The sequence below is a fragment of the Carassius gibelio genome, chromosome A19, assembly GCF_023724105.1.
Source record: "Carassius gibelio isolate Cgi1373 ecotype wild population from Czech Republic chromosome A19, carGib1.2-hapl.c, whole genome shotgun sequence".
In the NCBI taxonomy this organism is placed as follows: domain Eukaryota; kingdom Metazoa; phylum Chordata; class Actinopteri; order Cypriniformes; family Cyprinidae; genus Carassius; species Carassius gibelio.
The window spans coordinates 380,251-389,412 of NC_068389.1; the positions used below are offsets into that span (position 1 = coordinate 380,251).

Sequence of the window (9,162 nt, forward strand, 5' to 3'; positions counted from 1 at the left end):
ACGTGTCACAGACCTGGGATCCGTTTTATATTCATTTCAGGTTCAAAGATGTAAGTTGTATTTGTAGTAAAATCATGGTAACCATGACACCTACAATAGTAGGTAAAACCCAGTAAACAAGACATTTACCATGTTTTTTATTTTTGTTTTTGTTTTTTACCACAGTAACTGTAGTTTTACTGTGGTATAGTAATAGCACAATAATCACCAAAATAACTATAGTTGTACCACTGTAATGGTAGTGTTTTAATGTGCTTTTATATGACATATTTCACAGTAATCACATTTACTGTACCATGCTTGTAATACATTTTTAATGTAAAAAAAAAAAAAAAAAAAAAAAACATTTTTCCCATCTTGCAGTTCAATTCATATTAGTTTATATCTTAAATATTTTGCTCACAGATCACTATAAACATTCTGTATATAATTCTGTTTTATTTTCTTTCCCCTTGTATTAATTTCTTAGCTGAAAAGGCGTAAAGGAAGCAGTCACCCCAGTGGTGCTTGTGGAGAGGTATTCCTTCAGAAATTGAGAAGACAGAAAGCTGCAGAGGCAGGTTGGTCTGTGATAGTTTGTCGCTTTTATCAAACATTCCTGTTGTTATCATTTGCACAGCATTTGTTGTTTCTTAAACTGTTGTACGGTCCAAATACCCACACTTGCCATCATTGCACATTTCCTTTATTTGGCCCAAGTGAGCATGAAGATCACAATGTGTGTCGATCTTAACATGACAAAGTTCATTTCAACTTTGCATTTTAAAAGAAACTTCTAAATGTCTTTTCAATAGTCCCTATTAAAGATGACAATTTATTTTGTGGTGCTTCTAATTAAGTGATAAAAAGAAGTTACAAATGATGTAAAAAATAAATATACTTTTCTGTGCACCAAGAAAACATGCAACACTTTGTTTTACTACTAAATTATTCTCAATTTCTAATTATTATTATTAATATTTCACAAACACTGAAAAGTTGCGTGACCTCCTGTGAGATCTCTGCAAAAAGTCTCACATTAATTCCAAAACATGATGCATGATGGGATACACTAAGCGTTGTATAGTGCTCCGGAGCAGTATTGGAGAGGTTTAGTGTGAGTTAAGGACACTGTGCTTTGGCATTATTAAGACCGGGGACAGTCTCATAGTCACGTACACACACTCTCAAGTGAATAAGACCTCAAGTGTGGGTATCTGAAAAGGGGAAAAGTCTTTAAAATGATCCCTAAATACAGTCGCACATCAAAGTCTTAATAATTCACTAATTCAATTTAACACTTGTATGATATTGTACAAGCCCCTGGACAATCTCATCTGACACTATCACAATATTGGAAAATCAGTTGCCCCACACAGTCAGAAAGTTTATATTGTTCGTTGGCTTCTCATTAAATTACTTCAAATAAGCCCCATCAGTTCATGTTCCCACTATACGTGATCTCCATGACCAGATATTGCTATTAATGACTTGCTTTTAATAATGGATGCATTTAACATTTAATTATACAGCATCTTTGCAGATTATGCTTTCATGGTCTAAAAAAAAAACACAGTAATGTTGCATTTAATGAAATAATATTTCTATCCTTTCTGTCTTACAGGATTGTTTCCAGATAACACTGTAGATCTCCGTCATGCACAAGGACTCACCTCTTTAACTCTTTATCCCCCCCACACACACACACAGAAATGGTTCCTGGATCAGTGACTCAAGACTTTGCAGTGGTTTGATTTCTGCAGAAGATGTAACTTTGTTTTAATTAACCTTATAATGAATACATTGTGACCTTCCAGCAACCCATATACTGCACTGTATACAGAACCAGCGATGACAACAATCGTTAAAAAATAGCATTTATAATATTGATAAAGCATTGTGTTCTCTTTGTCAAGCTTCATACAGTAAACTTTACTTCTGGTGCTTTTATCATAAAAAAGCATCAGTTCTGATCAGGAGTTTTAGTAAAGCACATATTCATGCACAGCAATCCCCTAGTTCCAGTCATGAAGTGAATGATGTTATTGTTAAAGTTATATTTCTGCATTTTTATGTAGGAGGTGTTTGTTTTCCTGAACACTTTATCTTTCTTCCATTGTTCGGACAATCAGTGTTTATCTGATGCTGTGCTGATTGAGTTTTATAGATGATATTGCACACTTGACATGCATGTCTTCATGATGTTATTTTGTAAGTTTGAAACATTTACATTGTGTGTATCACTTTTTGGTCAATAGAATCTTTTAAGAAAATTTATCTTTTTCCGGTGTTCTCTGAAAGACATATACCATATTTATAATGTTTTGTTTTTTAATAAAAGAATTTGCACACTGAAAATTGTTAACGTTTACAACATAACTGCCTTTTTATTCTTCATAGTTTTATTCTTCAAAAACGAGCTTGGTGACAGTGCAGTAATATGCGGACTTTGTCTTTAAATGAGTTTGACATATCAATAAATACTGGAAAATTCGTACAAAATTCTGTATGTTCATTATGCTTTATTTCAGTTTTTATTCCTAGAGATTAATTGGTAAAGCAAGGCAAATCACAGAAACAAATTTGAATAATTTAATAACTTAATAATTTCACTCTTTACTTTTTATTAGTAAATGCTCTTGTCTTTGGTCAGGAAAAAAAAATGTATCTTTTAAATTGAATGAAATTAATCTTTTGGTTAGATAAGATACAACTGTGACTGTGCAGTTCACATCACGTGTTGTTGTACACACACATGTACACGTCGATATTGCCAAATTGTTGTCTGAATAACAATAATAATTATGTATTTGCATTATTGTTGGAAGAAGGTGTAGACGTTAATAAAACACTATCTAATAGGTGTCAAATTTAATTTATTGTTAACCAATCTATCCATTTCGCCGAAAAACGGAAAACAGCGTTCATGAATGACAATAAATGGTTAAGGAAGCGTGATGACGCTGCTCAGCTTTGATGTCATTGGCTGTGAATGTCCCTTGTCATCGCAGGACTGTCTGTGGTTGGATTATCTTTTAACCCATATTAAACAGCGGATCATGTTACAAAAGTATGTTTTGCTGCTATTATCACATAAATATATTAAGTCAACATTGGGTGTTTCTATGTTGAGAAAAATAACCTTTTTAGCGAGATCCTAACACTAACCCTAAGAATAACTTCAATGAACTACAAAAAACAGCGCCTAGTATTCCCTTTCCATAGATAGAAAGATGGAGGCTTATGGGTAATGTAGTTTTAAAAGTTTTATTAACGAAATGAAATAAATAATATATTTAATGGTAAACTGGACATATAAATATGTTCACTGTGTAAACCACTATGATATATTTGAGAGGCATGGTGAAATTTAGTATTTTAGAGTATGCAATATGTAAAATGCCTTTATGCCACCTTTCCATTTATTTCTGAAAACTGTGCCCAACATTATTTTATCAGCATAGCATAAGTAGTAATCCTGCTGATTTTCGCTTTGATATGTTAATTGGACTCTGATTTACAGCCATTTGAAAAGTACAGTTTTGGAATCTTCCGGGGGGTGCTACTGGGCCCCTGGGGGTAGAAGGGCAGTAAAACCTACATATATGTATTCTCCTCATCATGAACAACAAACTGAGCTGAGTCACATTTATATCTGACAGTTTTCACAGTCCTCTGTTTTCTAATTCTTACATCATTGGTATTATACCTTTTGACAGGACATTGTGAGGCTATCTGATGAAACATGGAAAAATTATAAAGAAATGTTTTCATAATAAAAATAATAGATTATTTATATGATTTTTGAAGTAAACATCAATAAATATAATGGATGAACCCAACATGCCATTATCTATTCCCCACTGTTAAGCAGTAATCAAGGACAATGTATACACATTGTGATACTTCACTATTACACAAGGACAAATTAATTCATATATATATATATATGTATATATATATTACTAATAACTAATTAGCAGAAATCAGCGTAAAAATGTCCTCCTCACCCCAGTATCTTGCTCCTCAGGTGCTGGACATCAGTAATGTACCTGCTCTTGGTTTGAATGGAGTACAAGATCCACGTTGATCATTCCCGCTACATTCTCAGTTATCCCTCAAGTGTTTGTAACTATAAAGCCCATGGCACCATCTTGTAATGCAAAATAATTAATCTCGTAACTCCCTTTCTTTCACAAAACAATTGGCATTTGTTACTAAATATAAACAATAATAAATTTCTGTTGTATTGATGTCCCAGATGTCATTAATCTGATCAAATATTTGTATGTCTTAAGTAAAAAATAATCCCAATAATGATTATGTAGTTTTTCCAAGTCTAAAATAAACACATATGAGCCTACCTAGTAAAATGATGTATTTACCAAGAATCTTCAGAACACAATATTCATCATATTCATTTTATTGAAGCATAGACTATAAAGATGATAAAGTAGCATCAAGACAAATAAGATTCAAGGAAAATAATTATTCATCATCAAAAATACATTAAGCTCATGTATTAATCAGTTCACACAGATGAGTGATGAAATGTCCTTAAAAGTCACAGTCCCATCCAGTCAACTGTGATACAGATCATGTGATACTTATAAGACATGATACTGTTTCAGAAAATAATGATTCCTTATCAACACATCTAAACTGGTTTCATCTCCCCATCGTGATTTTCTGTCGTGTCTGGAAACAGTTTGTGGTTGATGTCCAGCACTGATGTGGTGTAGCTTGTTCTCAGCCAGAAGATTAGATTAGATTAGATTCAACTTTATTGTCATTATGCAGAGTACAAGTACAGAGCTAATGAAATGCAGTTAGCATCTAACCAGAAGTGCAAGAATATAGTGTTTTATATACATAAAAGTGCAGAGTAAGTAAAGCTTATGATATACAGAATGTACAGTGGAGTTGCTATATACAATTTTGATCAGAGTATATACAGAATATAAATATGAATGTAATGTAGGGATTGTATGTACATTATGAACAGAGCAAAGAAGGATTATATATACATTATGAGTAGCAGGAACTTGAGAACAGTGGTTATAAATACAGTTGAATGAGTGTGCAAAAGTATAGTTTAACAATTTATTATATGCAAAATAACAGTAGTGCAATGATATTTTTTGTAGAAATAGTTTACTGTGCTTGTACAGTAACAGCTTTAGACAGTTTATAGTGTAATAGATTTAACCATGTGCAGTCTGTGCAAAATATGAGTAGTGCAATACATGAATGTAAAGTACTGTGACCAGTGCAGTAAAAGAGCAGGTGCAGGTTAGATTGGTGGTGCGGTGTTCAGGAGTGTCACAGCCTCGGGGAAGAAGCTCTTCCTGAGTCTACTAGTTCGAGAGCGTAGGCTCCTGTAACGCCTGCCGGATGGAAGGAGGGTGAAAAGTCCATGGTTAGGGTGAGAGGCATCCTTGATGATGTTTCTTGCCCAACCCAGACAGCGCTTCTGATAAATGTTCTCTATGGAGGTTAACTGGGTGCCAGTGAGATCTCCCAGTCCTAAGATCCCAGACCTGGTCAAAGTGAAACAAACAATCCAGATGAAGTTGTTTAATGGACAGAGAGCTCAGCTTATGTTCTGTGTGATTTTAGCAGGGTGAGCAACTATGGCCCTTGTTGTACTGTACACTTACCATTCTTCAAGCCGTTTTAAGATCTTTTGAGAAGCTTTTTCTCTGAAGACAATTTACCACATCCTCTTCTTTCAGTCCTTTCAAGAGCATCACTTGGTCAAAACCCCTCATTTGGCTGATGAGACCATCTGTACAAAGTAAAATTGTTAAAATACTGCAATAAACAATTTCATTATGCAAGAATTAAGAAAAAGTTACAGAGGCTTGCTCATGAGACTCCATTAGCATGTGTACTTCTCAGAGACTCTAGAATTCATCTATTGTTGCAGTAAATGTGTTTTCTTCCTCTAGAATCTTTCTCCAGAGTTAATGACTTCTCTCACAAATGTGTTTTAGTCTGTGCAGTGTAAGGCATGGCTTCAAACCAATCAACTATCAATTCATAATTTATAACACAACATTCACAAAACAGTGAGATAATGTCAATTGGTGTTTATATCAATTAAACCACTTTTATGACACTTGTATGCTTTTAAGAATAACAGGTGGTGTTTTTTTAAAACTTTAGATTAAAAATGTTCCAGTCAAACTTTGCTAACATGCTATAATTATTATAGCTGTATCAAATAAAATAAAATAAATATAAAAACATTGGAAAGAATAATAACGGCTGACATGACGAGTCCTGTGAGAGATCATCATAAAGTCCTGTAACACAGCATTGCTTCAACACACACATACCAGAGGACTTCTGTTTGCTTGAGCACAAGATGACCATCTTCATTCCTCATCCTGAGCAAATCATTTCCTTGGTCTTCCTTCTCTTCTGTGAAACAAGATAATCTTAATATGTGTGCAATGAGCAATATTTCTCATTAAACATATAATTAAGTTAATTTAAACTAAGATTCAGACCAGAGCATTTGATGAGTAAACAAATTTACCTGGGAAGAGCTGATCGTGGCAAGATTCGCTGAGACTCTTTTAGTTTTTAGGAAGGTTGTGTGGGTTGGCTCCCCAAAAACTTCTGAAAAAGAAGAACAGCATTATCTGCAAACAATCCTGTAAGATAGAAAGAAAGGAAATATTATTTCATTACATGCAACTTATACATTACTATATACTTTAACTTATACATTACTTACATACATTATTTTTTAGACCATGAAAGCATTAGTGAATTATTAAGACTTTGATGTGTGACTGTATTTAGGGATCATTTTAAAGACTTTTCCCCTTTTCAGATACCCACACTTGAGGTCTTATTCACTTGAGAGTGTGTGTACGTGACTATGAGACTGTCCCCGGTCTTAATAATGCCAAAGCACAGTGTCCTTAACTCACACTAAACCTCTCCATTACTGCTCCGGAGCACTATACAACGCTTAGTGTATCCCATCATGCATCATGTTTTGGAATTAATGTGAGACTTTTTGCAGAGATCTCACAGGAGGTCACGCAACTTTTCAGTGTTTGTGAAATATTAATAATAATAATTAGAAATCGAGAATAATTTAGTAGTAAAACAAAGTGTTGCATGTTTTCTTGGTGCACAGAAAAGTATATTTATTTTTTACATCATTTGTAACTTCTTTTTATCACTTAATTAGAAGCACCACAAAATAAATTGTCATCTTTAATAGGGACTATTGAAAAGACATTTAGAAGTTTCTTTTAAAATGCAAAGTTGAAATGAACTTTGTCATGTTAAGATCGACACACATTGTGATCTTCATGCTCACTTGGGCCAAATAAAGGAAATGTGCAATGATGGCAAGTGTGGGTATTTGGACCGTACAACAGTTTAAGAAACAACAAATGCTGTGCAAATGATAACAACAGGAATGTTTGATAAAAGCGACAAACTATCACAGACCAACCTGCCTCTGCAGCTTTCTGTCTTCTCAATTTCTGAAGGAATACCTCTCCACAAGCACCACTGGGGTGACTGCTTCCTTTACGCCTTTTCAGCTAAGAAATTAATACAAGGGGAAAGAAAATAAAACAGAATTATATACAGAATGTTTATAGTGATCTGTGAGCAAAATATTTAAGATATAAACCAATATGAATTGAACTGCAAGATGGGAAAAATGTTTTTTTTTTTTTTTTTTTTTTTTACATTAAAAATGTATTACAAGCATGGTACAGTAAATGTGATTACTGTGAAATATGTCATATAAAAGCACATTAAAACACTACCATTACAGTGGTACAACTATAGTTATTTTGGTGATTATTGTGCTATTACTATACCACAGTAAAACTACAGTTACTGTGGTAAAAAACAAAAACAAAAACAAAAACAAAAACAAAAACAAAAAACATGGTAAATGTCTTGTTTACTGGGTTTTACCTACTATTGTAGGTGTCATGGTTACCATGATTTTACTACAAATACAACTTACATCTTTGAACCTGAAATGAATATAAAACGGATCCCAGGTCTGTGGCACGTCACGTCACGTGACCGATAGAGTTTAACCAGTTAGCAGCTGGGTTCATTTAGTTAAACACAACGAAACTCAAAGACAGCCTCGGATGACCGATGTAATACAGAGAGTAAACATAAGGCGCTCATCTGATTAATAAAGAAGACAGAATACATTTTATGACAGGCATTAAAAGAGCATATTTACTACTACTCACCATAGACTGTATAACTCACCCAACCTGCGGCTCTTGTAAACTGATGGAAAGTATCGCGATGTGTGCTGAATGAGACTTCTTGAACGTGATTTCAAAGCGATAAACATCTCACGTCAGTGGCGCTTGACCACGCTTCAGTTTTTGACGCTTTGGGGTTGACGCACAGCGCGTGATGCGCGTGATGCGCGTGGTGGGAGGGGCGGCGCTGTTTATTAATTATGTATTTTATTATTTAGGTCTTTCTCGGTTATTATTTCGAAGCTGTGTTGATTTGCTGTTTATTAATATTTTTAAAACTATAACGCTAAATCTATCAACATTTATTTAGATGTTATCATGTATTCATTCATTTCTTTATTTTAATTATATTATTTCGGTCTTATTACCGGTGAAATATTACAGTAAGCCAGAACACTGGCCGAGCGGGGCTCATTCTAAGCCCATTAGCGGACATTCATATCACAGAATCTGACAGCGATCAGAGGCTCATCAGCGACAGCATTTTTAAGAAGCCTTTACAATAACCTTAATAAAAACTTTTAACTTTAGAGTATGAAGTAAAATAAAAAAATAAATAAATAAATAAAATAAATAAAAAGATAAATATGTAGGCCTATCGCTAATAAATTATTTATTTATTTATTTTTTTTATTTTTTTATTTTTGTTCTTTTTATTTAAACTAAATTGTTTCTTAATGTGAAAATGTGTTACAGGTATGTGTCAAGGACTTGATATTGAATTCTGTAATAAAAAAAATAAAAAAATCTAGGCCTATGAAAAAAAAGAAATCAATGAAAAGTAAAAAAAGAACCATTGCGCATTTTACAGCTAAAATTTTTTTAATGTGTTTTTGTCACCAGCAATACAGTATGTTGCTCAGTTTTGTACAGTAAGTTAAGCTCCGATTTTTTTTTCAAGTTTCAGTGAGTTTCT

The 9,162-nt window shown here is 33.5% G+C and overlaps 1 long non-coding RNA gene across 1 annotated transcript; it reads right to left on the minus strand.

Annotated features, from left to right (window-relative positions):
* Positions 1-4,522: 4,522 nt before the first annotated feature.
* Positions 4,523-8,426, minus strand: LOC127935855 (uncharacterized). Its single transcript, XR_008148190.1, has 6 exons — positions 8,229-8,426; positions 7,460-7,550; positions 6,524-6,641; positions 6,321-6,405; positions 5,640-5,767; positions 4,523-5,519 (listed from the first exon to the last, which is right to left on the minus strand). It is a non-coding gene; the product is annotated as an uncharacterized LOC127935855 (long non-coding RNA).
* Between the last annotated feature and the right edge of the window lie 736 nt (positions 8,427-9,162).